Source organism: Phascolarctos cinereus, unplaced genomic scaffold (genome assembly GCF_003287225.1).
Source record: "Phascolarctos cinereus isolate Bilbo 61053 unplaced genomic scaffold, phaCin_HiC Scaffold_9;HRSCAF=440, whole genome shotgun sequence".
In the NCBI taxonomy this organism is placed as follows: domain Eukaryota; kingdom Metazoa; phylum Chordata; class Mammalia; order Diprotodontia; family Phascolarctidae; genus Phascolarctos; species Phascolarctos cinereus.
The window spans coordinates 141,425,928-141,450,747 of record NW_027556402.1 but is presented as its reverse complement, the minus strand read 5'-3'; the positions used below and the strand labels follow the sequence as shown (position 1 = coordinate 141,450,747).

Here is a 24,820-nt window from a genome sequence, read left to right as displayed (position 1 = left end):
TAGGCAATGCTTTCCTGGAGCCAGAGAAGATGGGAATCTGGTACAATGCTATGTATTCCTAAGGGATGTTAAAATTAATGAAAATATTATTTGTAGCAAAAAAAATGACTAGTGCTTGCATTTGTAATGGGCTGTGCCTGCAGCAGCAGCTGTGCCCAAATCAAGAAGGTGCCATGCTGAGAAATGGAAGGTTGATTTCTGCTGGGGTTTTTTATCCCCTCTTACATTTGTTGTTTATCATTTTGAAAGCAATTGGAATCATTATTAATTTTTTTTTTGTTTCACTACACTATAGGGGCAAGAATAATGGCATGCCTGAAAGTGTGCTTATATTCAACACACAGTTAGTACCATGTAGACGTCTATTTCAATAGCACTAGGTTTGCTCAAATAATGCCATTAACTGCCATAGATGAAGCAGGGTTACCTGTTTCTTCACCAGAAAATTTGTACAACAGCAATTCTGGATGACCGTCAATCAATGGGGCAACCTAGAGTTGCAAGACTTTTGATTTAGTCTTGGCTCTTCCAGTTTTAAGCTATATGACTTTGAGCAAGTCACTTGACTATTTGTTCTTAATTTTCTCACCTGTAGAAGAAGAATAAAAGCTTTTTATTGGTATGTCATAGCATTTTGTGAGTTTCAAATGTGAGGATATATGTTTAGTGGTTTTAAAAAATTTTTCAAGAGCTATAAAAAAGCGAAGTGTCTGTATTCAATGTATTCAACATGCTTCTAATGGAGTAAACTCTTTAGTTATTGTTGGGTAAATGGTCTTGAATTTTTGCCAACTCAGACTCTTGTTTTGAGTTAGAACAGACTTGAGATAATCTACTTTCAAACTCCATCCAAGTCTGCAATCATTTCTATAGCACTAATTTTCATCCAGGCACAGCCTGTTAACACTTCTATTCACAGAGAAGTCCTTACCTTAAAGGAAGCATTTCTCATTGCTGGAATGTTTTAATAGAGGTCCAAGATGATTTGGGAATATACATGTATGTAGGTAGGTAGGTAGGTATGCATGAATATGTATATGTGTGTGTGTGTGTGTGTGAGTGTGTGTGTGTGTGTGTGTGTGTATAAAATTCCCATTGAGAAAACACAATCTGCTGGTAGTAGTGTGGAATGGCCAGCATAAAATGAAGTTCATAACGATAAGATTTAAATGAATAGATGGAATGTGAAGAAACTGTTCAGTCTAGCCATTCCTTTAAGAACAACCCTTCATAAGTCAGGTATTACCTGACAGCTGGAGTTTATTTGGGGGCTTCAAATTAGTAAATACTTCAGTAATCCTCCCAGTATTCTGGAACATCACTTTGAAAGGGTGCAAGTGGACTTTTGCACTGCATTCTTTTCAGTAAAATGCAAGCTTAGGAAAAAAATGTCTCTTTTCATTTCTGTTGTTATATCCCTAGTGCCTAGTACAGTGTCTGACACATAGCATGTGCTCATTAAATGCTTTTGGAATTAAATTGAATTGGGGAATGCTTCACACAGAAGCTCCCTTTTGAAAAGAAATGAAAATCCTTAGATGAAGAAAGATGCCAAAAGGAACTTTTCATTTATTAGCTTGTCATTTACATGAAACAGCCACTACAATTACATCCCTATTACACATATTATTGACATTTTTCTTACAAATATTCCTGTCATTAATTCAGGAATCACTCAAGGATAAATAATATATGTAATAGTAGGCAGAGGAAAGCTTATTCTCTGTACTAAGTAGAGAGGCTTCATAACCAATACATTAGTAAATTATGGCTTCTTTAGTATGCAACTTGAGAATATTCATATTCCTGACTCAAGCCATAATAACCTGAAGTAAGAAACAAGATATAGCAATATAATCACAGAACCATATTGTTCTTTCTAACTACCTTTCTCTAAAAGCATTAGCAAAAAAAAAAAAAAAGAATGAATAGGAAAGAAAAAGAAAGAAAAAAAGAAAAGAAAAAAGAGGCATTTATTTTGTCTGGTGGGTAAACATAAGTACCTTTGGCAAAGGTCAGTGTTAGACTCTGTTTCTCTTTTCTAATTTGTTGTTTCAGGTCTACTGTCTCCTTTTATATTTTCAGATTTATTTATGGTGATTAAGATTGGCCTAGTGTTGACAACAACCAAGTCAAAATTAGTGAGTTAGGTGGAGCCAAGCTGGTGTAGTAAAAGCAGTGACTCCTTGAGCTCTCCCCCAAACCCATCCAAATACCTGTAAAAAATGACTCTAAACCCATTATAGGGCAGCAGAATCCACAAAAAGAGTGAAACAAATTTCCAGCCCTAGTCAACCTGGATGGTTGATAGCAAAGGTCTATTGCGCTGGGCTAGGAGAAAAGCACAGTTCAGCATGGGCCTCACAGGCAAAGACAGGACCCCAGCAAACCCAAAGCAGGCCTCCGGAGACTGAATCACAGGCAGCTGTGGTGGTTTCCAAACTTCTGATCCTGCAAATGCCAAAGACAACATCAGTAGGAAATGTTTGTTGGACCTGGGTGAGAGAGGAGCATGGTCCAGCCCCAGCCCTGGTGCATCCCCGGGGTGGCAGCAGGGTAGCTGCTTCCTGAATTCTTGGCCCACAGCCAGTGGCGGAATCGAGTGATTGATTAGAGGGGTATTGCAGGGATCTCTTTGCTGATGCTAAGGCAGGATTCTCTTGCCTTGCACAGGCTTGGATCTGGGTCACAGTCCTGGGTAGCAGTCCTGGACCAAGGAGGAGCACTGGCCTGGTGGAGTTCATGGGGTGGTGGAAAGTTCAAAGGCAGAAAAGAGTGCTTGGACTTCTACTTCTGGAAGCCAAGAATGTGGAGTAAAAAGTCAGTCTCTCTCACTCTCCCTCATTGATCTCTGAAAACCCAGAAAATATCGACCCAGGAAAAACCCTGAGGTAGCAAAAATACAGGGCACAGCAGTCTTGTACCCCCAGGAAGCTTGGGGGATTAGCAAGAAAAACCTTCCTCACAACTCCTTCAAATTTAAAATGGGGCAAGTGGAAGCTAATGACTCTATGAGAGAGCAAGAATCAGTTAAACAGAAACAAAAGAATGAAAAAATAGATGAAAATGTAAAATACCTCATTGGTAAAACAACTGACCTGGAAAATAGATCCAGGAGAGACAATTTTACAATAATTGGTGTACCTGAAAACCATGTTGAAAAAATCAATCTGGACAACATTCTTCATGAAATCATCAAAGAAAACTGCCCTCAGGTCCTAGGACCAGAGGGCAAATTAGGCATGGAAAAAATCCACCAATCATCTCCTGAGATTCCAAATTGAAAACACCAAGAAATATAGTAGCTAAATTCCAAAACTACAAGATCAGAGAGAAAATGTTGCAAACAGCCAGAAAGAAACAATTTAAATATCATGGAACCACAGTCAGGATTATGCAGAACCTTGCAGCTTCTACATTAAAAGATTGGAGAGCACAGAATACAATATTCCTAAAGCAAAGGAGCTTGGATCACAATCAAGGACTGATTACCCAGAGAAACTGAGTATAATCTTTCAAGGAAGGAAATAGACATTCAATGACATAGGGGGCTTCCAAACCTTCCTGGTGAAGAGACTAGAGCTCAACAGAAAATTTGACCTTCCAAGACTCAAGAGAAGTATAAAAAGGAAAACAGGAAAGTAAAAAATATATTAGCAATTAGAGAAAACTGTTTACATCCCTACAAGGGAAGAGAACACTTGTAACACTTAAGAACTCTAATGTCATTATGACATTTAAGAGGGGGTATACTTAGACAGAGGGTGAAGGTTTGAGTTGATTTTGATGTGATGGTAAAAAATCTAATTAAGTGGAGAAAAGGGATTGTGCTGGGAGAAGAATAAAGGAGGAGGCAGACAAGGATAAATTACATCTCATGAAAAGGTACAAAAAACAAATATAGTAGAGGGAAAGAAAGGAGGTAGATGAGCATTGTTTGAACCTTACTCTGATCACATTTGGTTTAAAGAGGGAATAATGTAATCCGTTAGGTATAGAAATCTAACTTACCATATAGGAAGTAGAAAGGGCAAAGGGAAAATAAAAGGGAGGGGTCTAATAGAAGGGAAGGCAGACTGAGGGATATGATAGTTGAAACCAAAACTCTACTGAGGAGGGAAAGGGAAAAAAAAGGAGAGAAAAAAACATAAATGAGGAGGCAGAGGAATTGGATGGAAAGGAAGACACAGACAGTAATCATAACTGTGAATGTGAATGGCATGAACTCTCCTATAAAACAGAATGCATTAAGAACCATAAACCTACAATATGTTGTCTACAGGAAACACATTTGATGCAGAGGGATACACACAGAGTAAAGGTAAAAAGCTGGAGCAGAATATATAATGTTTCAGCTGAAATAAAAAAAAAAAAAACAAGGATAGCAATCCTGATCTCAGACAAAGCAAAAACAAAAATAAATTTAATTAAAAGAGGTAAGGAAGGAAACTACATCCTGCTAAAAGGTACTGTAGATAATGAAGTAATATCATTGTTGAACATATATGCACCAAGAGGTATAGCAGCCAAATTCTTAAAGGAGAAGTTAAGGGAGATACAGGAAGAAATAGAAAGCAAAACTATGCTAGTGGGGGACCTCAACCTCTCCCTTTCTGAACTAGATAAATCTGACCACAAAATAAATAAGAAAGAAGTTAAGAAGATCAATCGAATCTTAGAAAAGCTAAATATGGTTGACCTCTGGAGAAAACTGAATGGGGACAGGAGGGCATATACCTTTTTTTTTCTCAGCAGTACATGGCAACTACACAAAAACTGACCGTATACTAGGGCATAAAAACCTCACAATACAATGCAGAAAAGCAGAATGTTAAATGCATCTTTTTCAGATAGTGATTCAATAAAAATTCAATAAATGGCCATGGAAAGATAGACTAATAATTAATTTGAAACTAAATAATCAAATCCTAAAGAATAAGTGGGTCAAACAAGCAATCACAGAAACAATAACTTCATCCAAGAAAATGACAATAATGAGACAACATGCCAAAACTTATCGGATGCAGTGAATGAGGGTCCTTAGGAGAGTCTAATATCTCTAAATGCTTATATGAATAAAATAGAGAAAGAAGAGATTAATGAATTGGCCATGCAACTAAAAAAAGCTAGAAAAATAACAAATGGAGAATCCCCAATTAAATAGTAAATCATAAATTCTGAAAACCAAAGGAGAGATTTAAAAAATTGAAATTAATAAAACTGTTGAAGTAATAAATAAAACTAAGAGCTGGTTTATGATAAATAAATAAATAAATAAACAAACCTTTGGTTAATTTTATTTAAAAAAAGAAAGAAGAAAAACAAATTACCAACATCAAAAATAAAAAGGGTGAATTCACCACCAATGAAGAGGAAATTAAAGAAATTAGAAGCTATTTTGCCCAACCATATGCCAATAAATTCAACAATCTTAAAGAAAAAGATGGATATTCACAAAAATATAAATTGCCCTGATTAATGGAAGAGGAAATAAAATACTTTATCCAATTTCAGAAAAATAATTTGAACAAACCATCAATGAACTCATTTTTCTTAGTTTTCCTCTGTGCCTAGAATCGTCTCCTTCCTCACTTTGAATCCTTCTGACTTACTTGGTAAATCTCCTAACTGCACTCTCTTTATCTTTCCACTTAATGTACAATAGTTATTTTCATTTTGTGTCCCATATTAGTATGTCAGCTCTTTAAAAGTAGGGACTGTGCTTTTTGCCTTTCTTTACATTCCCAGCACTTAGAACTATGCCTGCACATGATTGGTGGTTAATAAATGCATGTTAATTGATGGATTTACTTACTTGGTAGAGTTATCCAATTGTTTGCTTTGTGGAGTTACCCAATCTCACATATTTACACAATACTTTTTTTAATATTTCAGTATGTGAATATTTGTGTTAGCATGTATTTCCTATAGATTATAGGATCGTCATCTCCTAAATATCATAGGATGACAGCTATAGAGCTTGAAGGAAATTTTCAGATGGTCTAGTCCAATTTTTTTTTCATTTCATAGAAGAGAAAACCTAGACTAGAACAGTTAAGTGAATTATGTAAGGTCACACAGGTAGTAAACAACAATGCGACTGAGAATTCAATTTCTCTGACTCTAAGTTCAATGGTTTTCTTACTGTACCACAGTATTTTCCATTTGATTTTCAGTGATTACACTGAATAAATAATATTAAGATGGCATCACTTAGAATGCCTTTCTGCAATGCTTTTTTCACTCTGACTGCCAATGCAAATTGTGTGACAATTATAATTTGGTTGTACATCAAATGTCAAAAGTCAGATATTGGCTATATTTTTATTGCGTATTATTGACTAATGAAAATAATTGTAAAAATTGAGGGGTTACTTGGAATAAAATAAGAAATACAATATTAGATCATAGGATGATGATCTACTTTTTTTTAAATTCAAGGAAACTATTCTGGCCAAGAGATGGCTAGGCTTCCAAATCACTTTTACAGTTATCTTTTACACATGGTGACTTTCCCCATCAAAGTTTCATTATATTTTGGGTTGGCATGAGAAATTAAATAGGAATTTAGGGGGAGTTTTGCAGAAGCTGCAGACAATACCTGAAGGCCAGCAGACACAGAAAACATTTAGAAACTGAGAAATGCATAAAGTACATGTGTATTATTGTTTAACACAAACCAATATTTTACAATAAGGTATTGTAAACACTACAGAAGAAAAAAATCAAACTTCTTTTCTGATATGAAGGTAGGGCCAAAAATGTTATGTGAATTTTCCAGATTCCAAGGTTCTGTGCCTCCTAACCTCTGTGTTGTGGAAGGGATAACTATATAGAGTGATTCAAGACCTTTTCATAGGGTGCCTACATTCCCTTCCTGGCTGATCTTCTGACTCTATGTAGCTTTTCCCCATGACTAAGCTCCCTTTAAGCTGTGGAGTTTATCTCAATTACTGGCAGCCTTCTTACCCTGGAACATCCCTGTCCCATGCTTGGCCCTCTTCTCCATTGATTAGTTTCTTTCAAAGACTCCTTTTGAAGAAATAGCCCAGGCTCATCATTCTCTATTCCTCTTAGAGCAGTTCTTGTGGCTGTGCCATCATGCCTCCTTAAGGGTACCTTCTTCTTATTCTTCTCTATGCTTTTCAATTCCATATAGTATGTGGTCCTCCTTTAGAATGTAAACTTCATGAGGGCAAGAACTTTGTTTTTACTTATGTCTGTATCTGTGCTTAGCATAGTCCTTGAAAAAAATAGTGATCACTTAAAAAGTCTCTTGCCTAGCGACCTGTGTCTTGCCTGAAAGAAAAAAAATGTTTTATTTTACATGAATGAATTAATAACTATCTTAAAGAATAATATATAATATATGCCATATATTTTACAAGGCAAAAAGAAACCCCAAGAAATTCATGCACTTAAATTTATTTCTGTGTTCTTGTGCAAGTACATATATGCATATGATCCTGAATCATCTTTGAAAGTGCAAAATTGAAAGTTGCCACAAGGTATTCCTACTTCAATATCTTGGTGTCACATGATATACTACTAGCAAAGTGATAGAAAAAAGAAATTGTCAATAAATGGAGAACCTATTTTGAAATGATAGAAGGTATTTAATAACATACTAGCTTCATTATTAATTTTAAGCTCTAAGTCTACAAAGTTATAGTATTATCTACCTTACTATAAAGATGAAAAAACATTCCCATTAAAGAAGTTACATTCGTATCATGAACTATTTTAATTTGTATAATAAGAGATTCTTATCGTAAGTCAAATAGCATTGTGACTTAACTGGGTTTGTCAAGATCTAGAAAATGAGAGGATTGTACTTGATGGTTCCTAAAGTCCATTTTAGCTTTAATTCTATGATCCTACAAGCATCCAGACCATCACATAACTGGTGGATATAGAATACATATTCTCAGTGTAGAAAAGGCTTCTGGTCACATTGCAGCCACCCTATTACTCTAGTCTGCCAGACTGCTGGTGGGTTATCTTGAAACACAGGATGAGAACCTATTCCATAGAAATTTTATAAGGTACCAAATGCTATATGTTTTTGCGCTTGCTATGTTAACTACCATCTTGTAAAATACATTTTTAGCAGCATTGCCTCATCACTAATCGTCCAAAGAAACCCTTTTCATTTATGGCTCTCAGTCTATCATTACTACAAACAGGGAAACACAAGATGGTTAACTGCTTCACACTGTTTCCTTTGTCACAAATGCTCTGCTGCCAGTTTTCAGTCTAGAAGAGTATCTCAGTGAAGTATAGAAATTCAGTGTCATGTATGTTTTTCCTCCAAATTATAGTTATGAAATTGTATATGCTTGCATTTCATTATGAGATCACAAAATGTAGCACACTCTAAATATTGATGGGTTGCAGTACTTAATGCACATTTATACTATATTATAGACAACCACCGAAAAACAATAAAAAATTAAGCATTTTATGTTAACAGAGGACTGTAGGGTGTTATTAAAGTGAATTGTGGGATGGATTCCCTTCTCAACTAGTATTTCTCAGAATCTTGAAGCAGGTGGCTAATTGCACTTTGTAGTAGGTCGCTTCTTACTTAAAAAAAAAAGCTTGTTACTTTACTATTAGAGCATTTATTCATTATTCTTCCTACACAGCATTGAAGAATGTTACATAGGCTGTGATGAGTCATTGGAGGAGGAACTACAGTGACAACAACAATAATAATTCAATACAGTATCATGAAAGGACACACTGATTTTGGTTCCAGAACAGCATAACATTTCTGGATTTCAGTTTTCTCATACGTAAAACAGGGATATTGATAATTATAGATTCCAGGGAGCTCTAAATGAATAAAAGGTATTTTGAACCAAAAAGCACAACAGAAATATGATTTATTATTATTGGGATATAATTAGAATATGACCACAGAATTTGGGCTGAAAGGAAAGTCATCTAGAGAAACCTGTTTGATTTGAAGATGAGGAAACTGAGGTATAGAGAAGTTGACTTGCTCAAGGATACATGGGAAATAAGGGATAGAGCAAAGATCTTCCCTTAGTTTCTCTGACTCTAAATCCAAAGCTTTTTCTACTGCTATTTCCCTCCATAGGTTTGGTTCTAGCCCTCTAGTTCCTTTTTAAATTCATTCTGTGGCATACAATGTGTTAGATATTCATCCTAGTTTCATGTCATCTGCAAATCTGACAAGCATGGCATTAATGGCTTTATCCAAGCTCTTGACCATAATATGAATCCACATAGAGTTCAGCCCTGTTCTCAAAATACCATGAATATTTCATTCAATCTGGTTGTAGATTATGGTTAACTTTTCGTCCCATTGTATTTACTTTAAAGGTACATTATTACTATATTATTTGTGGCCCCAATGGAACTTTTAAATGGAATGCTTCTTTGTTAGGAGTCTTTTTTTTTTATGTGAGACAGAAACAATCTAAATACTAAAGAAGATGCCTAAAGATTCAAATTCCCTACTTGTCACAGCTCTTTAGGGCATTCTCTCCCATACTCCAATCTATGTCATGTGAAATTAAATCCTCATGATCATCTTCTTACAAATGGATTCAAGTATTATATACATTTTCCCTGTGACTTCATCATTGCTTGTAGTATATCTAGAGTACATGCAATTATCTTGCCTCTTGATGAAGTTACTATAAAAGTAATATTCTCATCTGTCTCTAGATAGCCTAGGTAGTACCTCTCCTAGTCCCCAGTGAACAAGTTTTAAAAGTCCTCAAGTCATAGGGTTTCTAGGTCCTGGTACAGCCATGAGAGGACAGTCACCACTGTGTTCGCCCCAGTTTTCAATGCCTTTGAACATTAGACATCATCAGAAATCTGCCTTTGATCTAAATATCTAGAATTTTTTCACATTTTTTTTCTCTGTCATGGACTTTGCTTTCCAGCAAAACTGGCTTAGTAGCTTTTCCCTGTATGATATATTTCAATCTCTTCTCTCCAGAGATGCATGACAGTCCCAGTACTTGGAATGTACTTCCTCCTGTTAACTTCTTAGAGTACGAAATTTCCTTGAAGACTCAGCTCAGATTCTACAACATATACAAAGCTTTTCCTCATACTCACAATTGATAGAGTTCTTTTGTTTTAAATAACCTAAAGTATTTAGTGCTTTATGTACACTAAATAGAAAGATATCTAAAGACACACACACACACACACACACACACACACACACACACACACACCTGTCTCTATTTTTCTGTCTTCATCCAGTAGGATACAACGTTTTTCAAATCCATATAATAAGTAGAAGTTGAATTGAATTAACCCATTACTGAGGAAGCCCAAATTGGCCCAAACCACCTCAATGGGAAACAAACCTGTTAAAGTAACTTTGTAGATAATTTATTGATTGAAGTACCATTGCACCCTGAATGTAGAATGGTTTTGTAGCATAGTGAATTTTTTTTTAATAAAACAGAGTACTTCATGTTCTGTGAAGAATTTCTGATTTTAAATGTGTGCTTAAAAATCAAAATGTTCTTTCTCTCTGTTTATTTTTTGCCTGTCCATCTCTCCATTTTGCTCCCACTCTTCATCTATGACTATATTTGTTTTTTTCTGTTTTTGTCTCTCCCTCTCTCTTTCTCTATCTTTGTATGTCACATTCTCTGTTTCTAATTCTTTCTTCGTCTCTTCTTCTCCCTCTCTTCTCTTCCTTCTATTTTCCTCCCAGTCTGAGGACTTTTCATGACAATGTCTATGGATATTTTAGATTAAATATATCTGTTCAAAGAACACAAGTGGCCTGAGAGGCAGAGGAAATTCAGGTAAATGCATGATTTATATATCGTAATTACAACTTCACTCACGACTAGATATGACTCTTACTCATGGTAGGAGAAGGGAGAGTTAATGATAGTCTGAAAATATTAACCACGTAGATGGGATAATATAAAGCTAAAGATATTTTAAAAGGTTCACTATTGTTTCACAAAAATGTCAAAGAATATTTCATGGTTTCACTAAGATTTTCTTTCTTTGTTCTTATTATTTGTTTAATATAAAAATGAAAAATACTAAGTGGTAGCTAATAAACACTGCAATGTGATGCATCTGAGATCATACTTGCTTCCTTAATTTTAATGTTATTAATATCTTTTGTTTTTAATGTTATCTTGATTTCCAAATACATTGCTGCTCTTTCCCTACCTAGAAAGCCAACTCACAACATTTTAAAGGAAAAACAATAATAATTGTTCAGTAAAACTTATGAACATATTAATTGAAGCTTATACTCTATTTAATATTCTACAGTGATAGTGCCCAATATTTCCAACAAAGGGAGAAAGGTGAATTTTCTCACTTTTTCATTGGCACCAAACTTGGAGAGAGCTTATTTCTTCCTAAGAAAAACATTAATTTTTGAGTCACAGAATCTTTCAGCTAAAAGTGATCTCAAAAGTTCTGTTTTCTAATCTATATTTGAATAGGTTTCACTTTCCCCTGCATCCCTGCCAGGTGGTCTTCTAGAATCTCTTTTAAAATTTCTAGTGATTGTGAGGAAATAATGAGAATAATAATAGGTCATAGTTAACAAGTTACTTTGTAATTGCCAAGACACTTCAAAAACCAAAGCTTTTTGAGGTGAGATGCTTTCCTTTTTTCTGAGATTGTCTTTAAGGAAGAAATAAATTATTATTGTGCACTTAAATAGAAAAAAGTTATTGAGAACTTAAACAATTTTTGGATTATCTATTCAGGTCTTATATTATTTTGATGATATTTGCTATATTTTATTTTGCATTTCAAGTAAATATCTTTTAATAGCTTATTGAAATGAATTAGTAAATTTGTTTTGAATGTATATATTTCTATTATAACCAGTTCCTAATTATTCATTCTAATAGATGGGGACACTGCTACAAATAATTCAAATTAGGGGATTGCATAAGATTAATATTTTTTAATTCTATTAATTTATTTTGATTTATCAACATTAACTTCCATATGCTTTTGAGTTTAAAATTTTTCTCCCCCTTCCTCCCCACCACCCTCCCAAGACGCACAATTTCATATAGGCTTTACATTTACATTCCTATTAAACATATTTTCACATTAGTGAAGTTGTAAGTAAAAATTAAAACCAATAGGAGGAACCATCAGAAAGGAAACAAAACTCAACAGAAGGTAAAAATAAGTGATAGCGATTCAACTTCCATAGTTCTTTCTTTGGATGTGGACAGCATTTTCCATCCGAGGCCTCTGGAGATGTCTTAGATCCTTGTAATGCTGAGAAGGGTTCAGTTTAACAATATTAGTCATGCATAACGTGGCTGTTATTGTGTACAAAGTCCTCTTGGTTCTGCTCACTTCACTCAGCATCAGACCATATAAGTCTTTCCAGGTTTTTCTGAAGTCAGCCTGTTCATCATTTCTTATAGCACAATAGTATTCCATTACATTCATATACCACAACTTGCTCAGCCATTCCCCAATTGATGGGCATTCTCTCAATTTCCAATTCTTTGCCACCACAAAAAGAGCTGCTATGAATATTTTTGTACATGTGGGTCCTTTTCCCATTTGTTTGATCTCTTTGGGATATAGCCCTAGAAGTGCTATTGCTGGATCAAAGGGTATGCACATTTTTGTAGCCCTTTGGGCATAGTTCCAAATTGTTCTCCAAAATGGTTGGATCATTTCACAACTCCACCAACAATGTATTAGTGTTCCAATTTTCCCACATCTTCTCCAACATTTATCATTTTCCTGTTTTGTCATGTTGGCCAATCTGATAGGTGTGATGTGGTACCTCAGAGTTGTTTTGATTTGCATTTCTCTAATCAATAATGATTTAGAGCATTTTTTCATATGACTATAGATGGCTTTAATTTCTTCATCTGAGAACTGTCTGTTCATATCCTTTGACCATTTATCAATTGGGGAATGGCTTGTGTTCTTATAAATTTGTCTTAATTCTCTATATATTTTAGAAATGAGGCCTTTATCAGAGAGACTGGTTGTAAAAATTCTTTCCCAATTTTCTACCTTCCTTCTAATCTTAGTTGCATTGGCTTTGTTTGTGCAAAAACTTTTCAATTTAATGTAATCAAAATTATCCATTTTGCTTTTCATAATGTTCTCTATCTCCTGTTTGGTCATGAATTCTTCTGTTCTCCATAGATCTGATAGGTAAACTATTCCTTGTTCTCCCAGTTTACTTATGGTATCAGCCTTTATATCTAAGTCATGAACCCATTTTGACTTTATTTTGGTATATGGTGTGAGATTTGGGTCTATGCCTAGTTTCTGCCATACTCTTTTCCAGTTTTCCCAGCAGTTTTTTTCAAAGAGTGGGTTCTTATCCCAGAAGCTGGGGTCTTTGGGTTTATCAAATAATAGATTACTATAGTCATTGACTACTGTGTCTTGCATATTTAACCTATTCCACTGATCCACTACTCTATTTCTTAGCCAGTACCAAGCAGTTTTGATGATTGCTGCTTTATAATACAATTTAAGATCTGGAATTGCTAGGCCACCTTCCCCTGCATTTCTTTTCATTAGTTCCTTTGATATTCTGGACCTTTTGTTTTTCCAAATGAATCTTGTTATTATTTTTTCTAACTCTATAAAATAATTTTTTGGTAGTTTGATTGGTATGGCACTGAATAAGTAAATTAGCTTAGGTAGGATTGTCATTTTTATTATATTAGCTCGGCCTACCCATGAGCAACTGATGTTTTTCCAATTATTTAGATCTGATTTTATTTGTGTGAAAAGTGTTTTGTAATTGTGTTCATAGAGTTCCTGGGTTTGTTTCGGGAGGTAGACTCCTAAATATTTTATAATGTCTACAGTAAGTTTAAATGGGATTTCTCTATCTCTTGCTGTTGGGCTTTGTTGGTAATATGTAGAAATGCTGATGATTTATGTGGGTTTATTTTATAGCCTGCAACTTTGCTAAAGTTGTTTATTATTTCAAGTAGTTTTTTACTTGATTCTCTAGCATTCTCTAAGTATATCATCATGTCATCTGCAAAGAGTGATAGCTTTGTTTCTTCTTTGCCTATTCTAATGCCTTCAATTTCTTTTTCTTCTCTTATTGCTAAAGCTAAGGTTTCCAGTACAATATTGAATAACAGTGGTGATAATGGACATCCTTGTTTTAGATCTTATTGGAAATGCTTCTAGCCTGTCCCCATTACATATAATGCTTGCTGAAGGTTTTAGATAATGCTATTTATTATTTTAAGGAAGACTCCATTTATACCTATGCTTTCTAGTGTTTTTAATAGGAATGGGTGTTGTCTTTATCAAAAGCTTTTTCTGCATCTATTGAGATGATCATGTGGTTTCTGTTGGTTTTGGTGTTGATATGCTCAATGATGCTGATAATTTTCCTAATGTTGAACCAACCCTGTGTTCCTGGTATAAATCCTACCTGGTCATAGTGTATTATTCTTGTGATAAGTTGCTGCAATCTATTGCTAGTATTTTGTTTAAAATTTTTGCATCTATATTCATTAGAGAAATTGGTCTATAATTTTCTTTCTCTATTTTGACTCTTCCTTGCTTAGGTATCAACACCATATTTGTATCATAAAAAGAATTTGGTAAGACTCCTTCTTCACCTATTTTCCCAAATAGTCTATATAGTATTGGAATTAATTGTTCTTTAAATGTTTGATAGAATTCACATGTAAATCCATCTGGCCCTGGAGATTTTTTCCTAGGGAGTTCATCAATGGCTTGTTCAATTTCTTTTTCTGAGATGGGGTTATTTAAGTATTTTACTTCCTCTTCGTTAATCTGGGCAATTTATATTTTTGTAAATATGTATCCATTTCACTAAGATTGTCAAATTTGTTGGCATATAGTTGGGCAAAATAATTCCTAATTATTGTTTTAATTTCCTCTTCCTTGGTGGTAGCTTCCCTTTTCATTCTTGATACTAGTAATTTGGTTTTCTTCTTTCTTTTTTTTAATTAAATTAACCAAAGGTTATCTATTTTATTGTTTTTTCATAAAACCAGCTCTTAGTTTTATTTATTAGTTCAATAGTTTTCTTAATTTCAATTTTAATTTTTTTTGGTTTTCAACATTTCTAATTTGGTGTTTAGTTGAGGATTTTTAATTTGTTCTTTTTCTAGTTTTTTTTAGTTGTATGCCCAATTCATTAATCTCCTCTTTTTCTATTTTATTTATGTAAGCATTTAGAGATATAAAACTTCCCCTAAGAACTGCTTTCGCTGCATCCCATAGGTTTTGGTATGTTGTCTCATTATTGTCATTCTCTTGAATGAAATTATTGATTGTTTCTATGATTTGTTGTTTGACCCAATCATTTTTTAGGATTAGATTATTTAGTTTCCAATTATTTTTTAGTCTATCTTTCCATGGCCCTTTATTACATATAATTTTTATTGCATCATGATCTGAAAAGGATGCATTTAATATTTCTGCCTTTCTGCATTGGATTGTGAGGTTTTTATGCCCTAGTACATGGTCAATTTTTGTGTATGTATGATGTACTGCCAAAAAAAAAGTATATTCCTTTCTATCCCCATTCAGTTTTCTCCAGAGGTCTATCATACCTAACTTTTCTAATGTTCTATTCACCTCCTTAACTTCTTTCTTGTTTATTTTGTGGTTAGACTTATCTAGTGCAGAGAGGGGGAGGTTCAGGTCCCCCACTAGTATAGTTTTGCTGTCTATTTCTTCCTGTAACTCCCTGAACTTCTCCTCTAAGAATTTGGATGCTATACCATTTGGTGCATATATGTTTAGTAATGATATTACTTCATTGTCTATGGTGCCTTTTAGCAGGATGTAGTTTCCTTCCTTATCTCTTTTGATTAGATCTATTTTTGCTTTTGCTTTGTCTGAGATCAGGATTGCTACCCCTGCTTTTTTTACTTCAGCTGAAGCATAATATATTCTGCTCCAGCCTTTTACCTTTACCCTGTATGTGTCACTCTTTTTCAAATGTGTTTCCTGTAAACAACATATTGTAGGATTATGGTTTTTAATCCATTCTGCAATCCATTTCTGTTTTATGGGAGAGTTCATCCCATTCACATTCACAGTTATGATTACTATCTGTGTCTTTTTCTCCATCCTTTTCCCCCATTTATGCTTTTCTTTCTCCTTTTTCCTTTCCCCCTTCACTAGTGTTTTGCTTTTGACCACTGCCTCCTTCAGTCCCTCCCCCTTTTATTATCCCTTTCCCTTTTCTTCCCCTTTAGTCTTACTGCTTCTTCCCTCCCTTCTTTCCCTCCCTTTTTTTCCCCCTCCTTTTCTTTCCCCTTTTCCCTCCTACTGCCTATAGGATAAATTAGATTTCTATACCTAACTGATTATATTATGCCCTTCTTGAGCCAAATCTGATGAGAGTAAGGTTCAAACAATGCTCCCCCCCTTCTTTCCCTCTGCTGTAATAGGATTTTGTGTCTTTTCCTGTAATGTAATTTACCCTTGTCTGCCTCCTCTTTCTCAGTACATTTTCTAAGATCAAATTGATCCACTTATTTGGATCCATTTAACCCACTTGATTAGATTTTTTTTTATCATTACATCAAAGTCAACTAATATCCACCCTCTTTATGTATACTCCTTTAACAAGGTGTAATAACAATACAGTTCTCAAGGGTTGCAAGTCTCATATTCCCTTGTAGGGGTTAAACAGCCCCCCTTATTAACAACATATTGTATTCCTGTCCCATTTACCTTTTTAAGTCCTTCTTGAGTCCTGTACTTGAAGATCAAATTTTTGTTGAGCTCTGGTCTTTTTATCAGGAAAGTTTGGAAGTCTCCTATTTCATTGAATATCCAACTCCTCCCTTGAAAAATGATGCTCATTTTTGCTGGGTAATTGATCCTTGGCTGCATTCCAAGCTCCTTTGCCTTATGGAATATCATGTTCCATGCCCTGTGGTCTTTTAATGTAGAAGCTGCAAGGTCCTGTGTAATCCTGACTGTGGTTCCATGATATTTAAATTCTTTCTTTCTGGCTGCTTGCAGCACCTTCTCTTTCATCTGGTAATTTTGGAATTTTGCTATTATATTCCTTGGTGTTGTCAATTTGGGATCTCTTTCAGGTGGTGATGGTGGATTCTTTCTATGGTTATTTTCCCTTCTGGTTCTAGGACTTCTGGGCAGTTTTCCTTTATGATTTCCTGAAAGATACTGTCCAGGCTCTTTTTTTCATCATGATTTTCAGGTAGTCCAATAATTTTTAAATTGTCTCTCCTGAGTCGATTTTCCAGGTCGGTTGTTTTACTGATGAGGTATTTTACATTTTCATCTATTTTTTCATTTTTTTGTTTCTGTTTGACTGATTCTTGCTCTCTCATAGAGACATTAGTTTCCATTTGTCCAATTCTAGTTTTTAACAGATTGTTTTCTTCTGTTAGTTTTTGTACTTCCTTCTTCAATGGCCAATTGTGTTTTTTAGGGACTTGTTTCTTCAGTGCTCTTCTGTTAGTTTTTGTCCTTCCTTCTTCAATTGGCCAATTGTGTTTTTTAGGGACTTGTTTTCTTCAGTGTATTTTTTTTCCAATTGGCCAATTGTATTTTTGAAGGACTCTTCTACCTCTCTCATTTGACTATTAAAATCCTTCTTGAGCTCTTCTAAGAAGGCTTTTTTGGTTTCAGACCAGTTCATATTCCCTTTTGTTGTTGCAGATGTAGGTTTGTGGACAATGTTGTCCTCTTCAGAATTTCTGTCTTGATCCTCACTCTTCTCATAATATGAATCTATGGTACATTTCTTTTTACTCATGGTGTTTCTTTATTTCCTGGCCCTTAAAGAGATTGAGCTCTCCTTCTGGGGAAAAGAGGGTACTGACCCAAGCTTCTTGTGTGGGAGCCTAGGTCTTGGTCACTGGCTTTGTGTGCTGGGGCCTGTTATGTAGGCAATTGGAAGCTGTAGGTTTCTGGCAGCTTACCTTGTTTGGGCTGGAATCAGCAAGGCTGGAACTTTCAGACAACTCTGGGTTGCCTGTTTTTCCTTTCCTTTAGCTTTCTTCAGCTCCTTTTAGATGGGTGCTGCAGGGTGTTTATCTGCCTGGGGCCCCTGCAGTGTTGTCTCCCTTGTTTCTGCTAATGCACTGGGAGATTCCTTTGCAGTGAGTGCGAGGCACCTGGTGGTTTTCTGAGCTGGTTTCCACCTTCCCCTGCCCTCACTGAGGCACTTGGAAGTCCAGGTGTTGGTTTTTGCCTGCTCTACCAGCTGGGCTTCAGGGTCTCTTCCTGGTTGATAGTTGGAGTTCTGAAAGCTTACCTGGTATTGTGCTGCAATTAGCAAGGCTAGGCTTCAGGTTTCTTTCTTCAGCTCTTTTCAGATGAATGCTGAAGGGTACTTATCCACCTGCTGCCTTGTTTAGTGCTGTTTATTTTTGCTGAGGCACTGGGAGACCCATTTGCTGGGCTGCTGCACTGCTGCTGGCCATCTTTCTTCTAGTTCAGCTGCTCCAGGGTTTTTTCTGGGGTGGTATTTTCTAAGTTTTCAGAGGTTGATAGGGGAGAGTGAGAGTGACTACCTTTTCACTGCACCATCTTGGCTCCCGGAAGTGAAACTCAATATAAGATTAGTATTCAGCAGAAAAGGTACTGATATGGACATTCAAGTATCAGGCACATATGACTAACAATTCACAAAACATCTTCCAAATAATAAAATAAAATTATACTATGAAGTTCTGGCTTAGAAGAAGATGGAAATTTATGTAGCAGCTTATTCTATCTTAATTTTTCACTGCCATATTGATCTGAAATAACAGCCTTATCTGAACAGTTCTTTCTAAGAATATGTGTTCACACTTTCTTCAGTCTAGAAGAGGCAATAAATTGACTATGTTTCAAAGACTTCTTCCTGGGATTACAGGCTACATGGAGTAAAATGCAAAAAAGTGATAGCTAACTGTGTCAATTCGCAATCTAGTCTACTACTTTTCTTAATTGTGTTTATGTGAATGTGAAAGCAAGATTTTGTAGATTATTTGCCTGCCAGTATTCAAAAGATGACTATATGTGTGTGTGTATGTATGTATGTATGTATATGTATATACATATATGTGTGTGTATATACACATATGTATATGAAAAATACTCAAGGTGCTTTGAAAGTGATGAAGGCACTGAGATGGAAAGTGACAAAGTGACAATTGGAAATGAATGACTAGATTCATCATCCACTTATTTGTGGATCTATTCATAAAGTATAAGTAGTAGATATTTTTTTTAGCATACCCACTTATTCCCATCTTAGACAAAAAAAATTGTATTTACTTATTTTTGTATGGTTTCTCCCCAGGAAAATAGAAGGTCCTTGATGATGGAACTGTTTGAAGCTTTGGTTTTGTATCCCTAGAATCTACTGGAGAACCTGGCACATGGTAACTGTTCAAGAAGACTTTTTGAATTTAGGGAATTGAAATTAGGGAATTCTGAACTTGAAGTCAGGAAAATTCTGCCTCTTATATTCTAGTGGCAAATCATTTACCTTCTATATGCCTCAAGCATATTCCCTAAGTCCCTAAGGCTTATCTACTAGGTCACAGATACTCATAGAACATTTATATCCTATTGGTTGTGGGATTTCTCATATTTTCCCCTTCCCCATTCATATATTTTGATCATAAATAAAGGGAATTGACTTAGGTATTTCAAGGAAATTTTACAAAGTTAAGCATGTATATAGACCAAACTCTCAGACCTCCCCACATATGCATACAAAATGGCAAAGCCATCACCAAATAGATAATACAACGAGCTAAAAATTAAAGAAAGTAGGAACAGATATAATTAAATTAATTTAATCTAATGAAGTTTAATTTAGATTTAATTAAATTAAATCAAAAGTAAAGAAGAAATCTTGAAAAAATAAAAAGAAATAGAAGAAAGAATTGTCTAAAATGATGAGATTGTGGAAGTAATAAATGTAAATAAAGGATTAAAAGTTTTTTAAATTAATTATTCAAATAAGAAAGTAATGGGCACAATATGACTAAATAGCAGAATATATGAAAAGCTCCTGAGAATTTAGTAAGTTAAAAGCTCAGTATAAGACAACAGTTCAAGGTGGGAAGGAAAAATGCTGATTTGATTTTATATTGTGTTTATTATTTCTAAAATGAGGGAAATGATCATACTATTGTACCCTGACATGGTAAGATGGCAACTGGAATATTATTTCTAGTCCTTGGTACCATATTTTTATAAAGGAAAGATTATTCACAGTATGTCTGGAGGAGGATGTGTTTTTCAGTCATTTTTCAATCATGTCCAACACTTTGTGATCCTATTTGGGATTTTCTTGACAAAGATACTGGAGTGATTTACCCTTTCCTTTTTTAGCTCATTTTACAGATGAGGAAACTGAGGCAAACAGGGTTAAGTGATTTGCCCAGGCTTACCCAGGTAGTAAGTGGCTGAGGCCAGATTTGAACTCAGGAAGATAAATGTTTTCTATGCAAGTACTCTATGCACTGCACAACCAATTTAATAAATCACTTTCTTCCATCTAAAAATTCAGGATTGATCTTATTTAGTTAAAAAAAAATTATCTAATTTTAACAATTTTTGAAAATGTTAAAATAATAATTACCACAGCAATTATATACCATCCTGTTTGAAGCAATAATATGTGGTCCATTAAAGTATTTCCTTTAAGTTTCAACCTGTGTAGAGAAAAATTAAGAGTAATTTCTGGAATCTATAAAGACAATTAGTAAGGCTTATAAACCTTTATAGGACCAGCAAATGGACTTAACATCACTCATCTCTAAAATGAACAGGTAAGGCACACACCCATGAAATGTGTCTGGATAAGTACCTCCTTTAATACATGGAACAGCACTGAAGATATTCTAGATAAAAAAAAAATCATTAGAATGTATTTCTCAAAATTCAAGGCATTCACATGCAGATCACTTTTTTTTAACACATCAATCATCATTGATAACAAAACATAAATTTAAGAAAATATGCTTTTGTTTTTGTCAGGGACCTGTAATTTCATCAGTATAAGGAACTCCCATGGTGAAAAATCACTTTACAGAGGAATAGTGTTACAGAATTGCCCAAGGCACTTCATTTGATTGTAAATGAAGCAAAAATATGTCATGTGAAAGACTTGAATGTCTTCCTGATACCACAGCCAGCTCAATACCATGCTGATATATGTAGCACACATATACATATGCACAGATGCATACACATGGACACATACATATGTGTATATGCATGTGTGTTCATATACATACATATGTGTAGAGATATACATACATGTATACATGTATATGAATTGATATATGGAAATTACAATGGTTTTTATAGCTTTATAAATTTAGTGATATACATACATACACATATACATGCATATTTTTGCTATACAAAAATACATGTAGATACTATATGTATACTCACATATACATATGCACACACATATTTAAATATACATGTGAATACGTATATATGTGTGTGTATTCATGAATCCAGAATGAGAAGGGGTATTACATGTCACCCAGTAGAACTCCCTCAACCATGTAACTCTGGAATTAAGCAGTTAAATCTGGTTTTGAACTTTGGTTAGATTCCAAATTTAGATACTCTCTCTACCCTAGCCCTGATTTTTCAGGTGAGTCATTTGCCTTAGGTACTGCAGGTACTAAGGCCTGGGCTTGAAACTAGGTCCTCTGATTCCAAAGAGAGACTTTTTTTTCACTAACTCATTCACTGATATAAATAATGCAAAATTTGTTTCCAACTATTAGAAAATAAAGCATAATATTTTCCATATTAGGTGCATTGTACTTAAAACAGTAGCAGACAAAATAAAGCTCCATGGAAATTAAATAATAAAATATTATTTGCCTTGAAAATTTTTAAAATTGTAATCCTTCTTGAATTCAAAGATCCAGAATCTCCATGGCTCCCACTGAAAGAATTTTCCTTAAGTCTCTTGGCTTTTTCAAAGATGTTTCAAGGATGAGGGTGACTGGGTGGGGAGAGAATCATATATACATATGTTGCCTGGAATCCACATCTCTATTCATCCCCCAAAACCCTCCTTACTAGCTATTATAGGGTTTATTTTCATTTTCTTTCTCAGGAATTTATATAAAAGTTAAAAATATATTTTTTTCTTAAGGTTTTGGGACCCCCATGATAGAAGTTGCAGAAATGTCCAAAGGGACTTTATACATGTCATCTGAAATCTGTTCTCATTTATAGCATAGGTAGAAGAACAGGGTTTAGGAACCCCTGATCAAATGAAAGGACTACAAATATCAGTCTGATTTTATACAGTAATATCTCTCCTTGTGTTATAGAATTGATATTATTTGACAATGCATATTTGTTGACAGTTTTTTTAATTTAAATTGGAAAGGTAGAACAGAATATAAATATTTGCTATGAAAGAGACAGAGAGAGAGAGAGAGAGAAGAGAGAGAGAGAGAGAGAGAGAGAGAGAGAGAGAGAGAGAAATATGTCCATGATGGAAACAGTTTAGTAGATGATAGAATGGTTTAATAGGGGTACCCATCCTATGGCTGTGCACGTGGTAAAACTGTAAGTTCTTCACTAAGCCAAAATTCTTTAGTAATGATAATATGACACTCACAAGAGACTAGACATTTCAGTCTTATCTGGACAGCTTGCACATTAAGAAGGACGACCTACATACATGTATATGTATGTATGTGAATATGTACACACACACACACACACACTTATTAAATAACTACCACATGCACAGACTATTAGATACATGCTATAGGAAATACAGTAGAATTTGGAATTATGAGTCTTACCTGTTAGAATTTTTACCATCTAACAGGAGAATCAAGATGTTCTTGAAAAACTTCAACATTCTGATAAATATTATGACTTAAGAGCTTCAATAGTGAATCATACCATCCATCTGTCATGAAAGGGAGGCTAGAACATAGGTGTAAAATACAGCACAAATTGTTAGACAAGGTCAGATTTTGTGTTTGTTTTGTTTTCTTTTATTTTCTATATATATATATATATGTATATATATATTTTTTTACTTAACTGTAAGCAAGATGGGACAGTGGATAGAGCACTGAGCTTGGAGTCAACTTTGAATCTAGCCTCAGAACTTTACTAGCTGTGTGACTAGGCAAGTCACTTAACCCATATCTGCTTAAATTTCCTTAACAGGAAAATGAAGATAATAAATAATACCACTTGGCTCCTATGATTATTCTGAAAGCTAAATAATACAATATTTGTAAAGTGCTTTGCACAGTACCTGAAACTTAGAACAGGAAGTGCTTAATAAGTTTTTGTTTTCTTCCCCCTTCTTCCTTTGTCACAAGGAAGAATTTTACTTAGGTGAATAACTAAGTAATATTGAGAATGTTTATGTTTATAAAAGAGCATAAAAAACCCTCACTTTATATTTAGTACTTTGGTTTTACCTGATTACACGTAAAAACAATTTTTAACATTTGATTTTAAAATTTTGGTTACAAATTGCCTCCCTCCCTTCCCACCCCCCCCATTGAGAAGTCAAGCAATTCTATATAAGTTAGACATGTGAAGTTACACAAAACATATTTACATATTAGTCATGTTGTGAAAGAAAGCAGAGAAAAAAGAGGACCCAAGAAAAATAAAGTTAAAAAAAATGCTTAGATCTATATTCAGATTCCATCAGTTCTTTCTTTGTGGATGAATAACATTTTTCATCATAAGTCCTTCAGAGTTGTCTTAGATTACTTTATTTACTCTTTCTTTATTTAATTATTCATTCATTCATTTATTCACTTATTTATTTGTTTGTTTATTCATTTATTTGCTAATTTAATTATCTTTGTTTATTCATTAATTTATTTGCATGCTTGCTTGTTCATTCATTTGTTTATTTATTTATTTGTTGGTTGGTTTATTTATTTATTTATTTATTTTGAAGTTTAGCTTTTATTTCATAATCATAAGCTTAACTCTGTTGTCTAGCCAGACTTGTGGAAGGAAAAAGGGAATGAAATACAGAGAACTGCAGCAAGTGAGAGGACAAGGGGTACAGGTTATAAAAGCAGATGGTTTTGGGGGTGCTCTCTCTAGCTGCAGAGGAATGTTTTGATGGTTAGGACAGAAAACAAAACAAAAAACTTCTGAGAGTTGTCCACAGTCAGTGATGGTGACCTTGCTGCTCATTTTGCCATCCCGAGAACCAAAACGTTTCAAGGCTTCAACAACGTTCATGCCTTCTTTCACTTTGCCAAAGACTACGTGCTTGCCATCCAACCAAACAGCCTTAGCAGTACAGATGAAAGACTGGGAACCATTTGTGTTGGGTCAAACATTTGCGATGGACAAGATGCCAGGACCAGTATCCTTCAGGATGAAGTTCTCATCAGCAAATTTCTCCCCATAGATGGACTTGCCACCAGTGCCACCCTGGCACATGAACCTAAGAATGATTCTGTGGAAGCAGGATCCCTTGTAACCAAATCCTTTATTTCCAGTGCTCAGAGCACTGAAGTTTTCTGTTGTCTTTGGAACTTTGTCTGCAAAGAGCTCGAAAGTAGTCGGGCCTAGAGACTGGTTATCAACCGTGTTGTCAAGGTACACGTTAGGGTTGGCCATGGCCACAGATGCCTGGGCTGGGCACTATGGCAGAAGCAGAGGCAGCGGGGATCAGTGTCCAGTGGACTGAACCGATACGAGGACTCACAGTGGCGGCGACTGCAAAGCGGCCTTAGATTATTTTATCGCTGAGATGAAATAAGTCATTCACAGCTGATCAGCTTACAATATTGCTGTTACTGTGCAGAATGTTCTCCTGGTTCCACTCATTTCA

General features: G+C 34.8%; 2 pseudogenes; both read right to left on the bottom strand.

The window, feature by feature from the left end:
* LOC110217461 (zinc finger protein 217 pseudogene) overlaps positions 1-22,858 on the bottom strand; it is a 35,515-nt pseudogene extending 12,657 nt beyond the window's left edge.
* A 1,098-nt stretch (positions 22,859-23,956) lies between these two features.
* Positions 23,957-24,606, bottom strand: LOC110217460 (peptidyl-prolyl cis-trans isomerase A pseudogene; annotated as a pseudogene).
* Between the last annotated feature and the right edge of the window lie 214 nt (positions 24,607-24,820).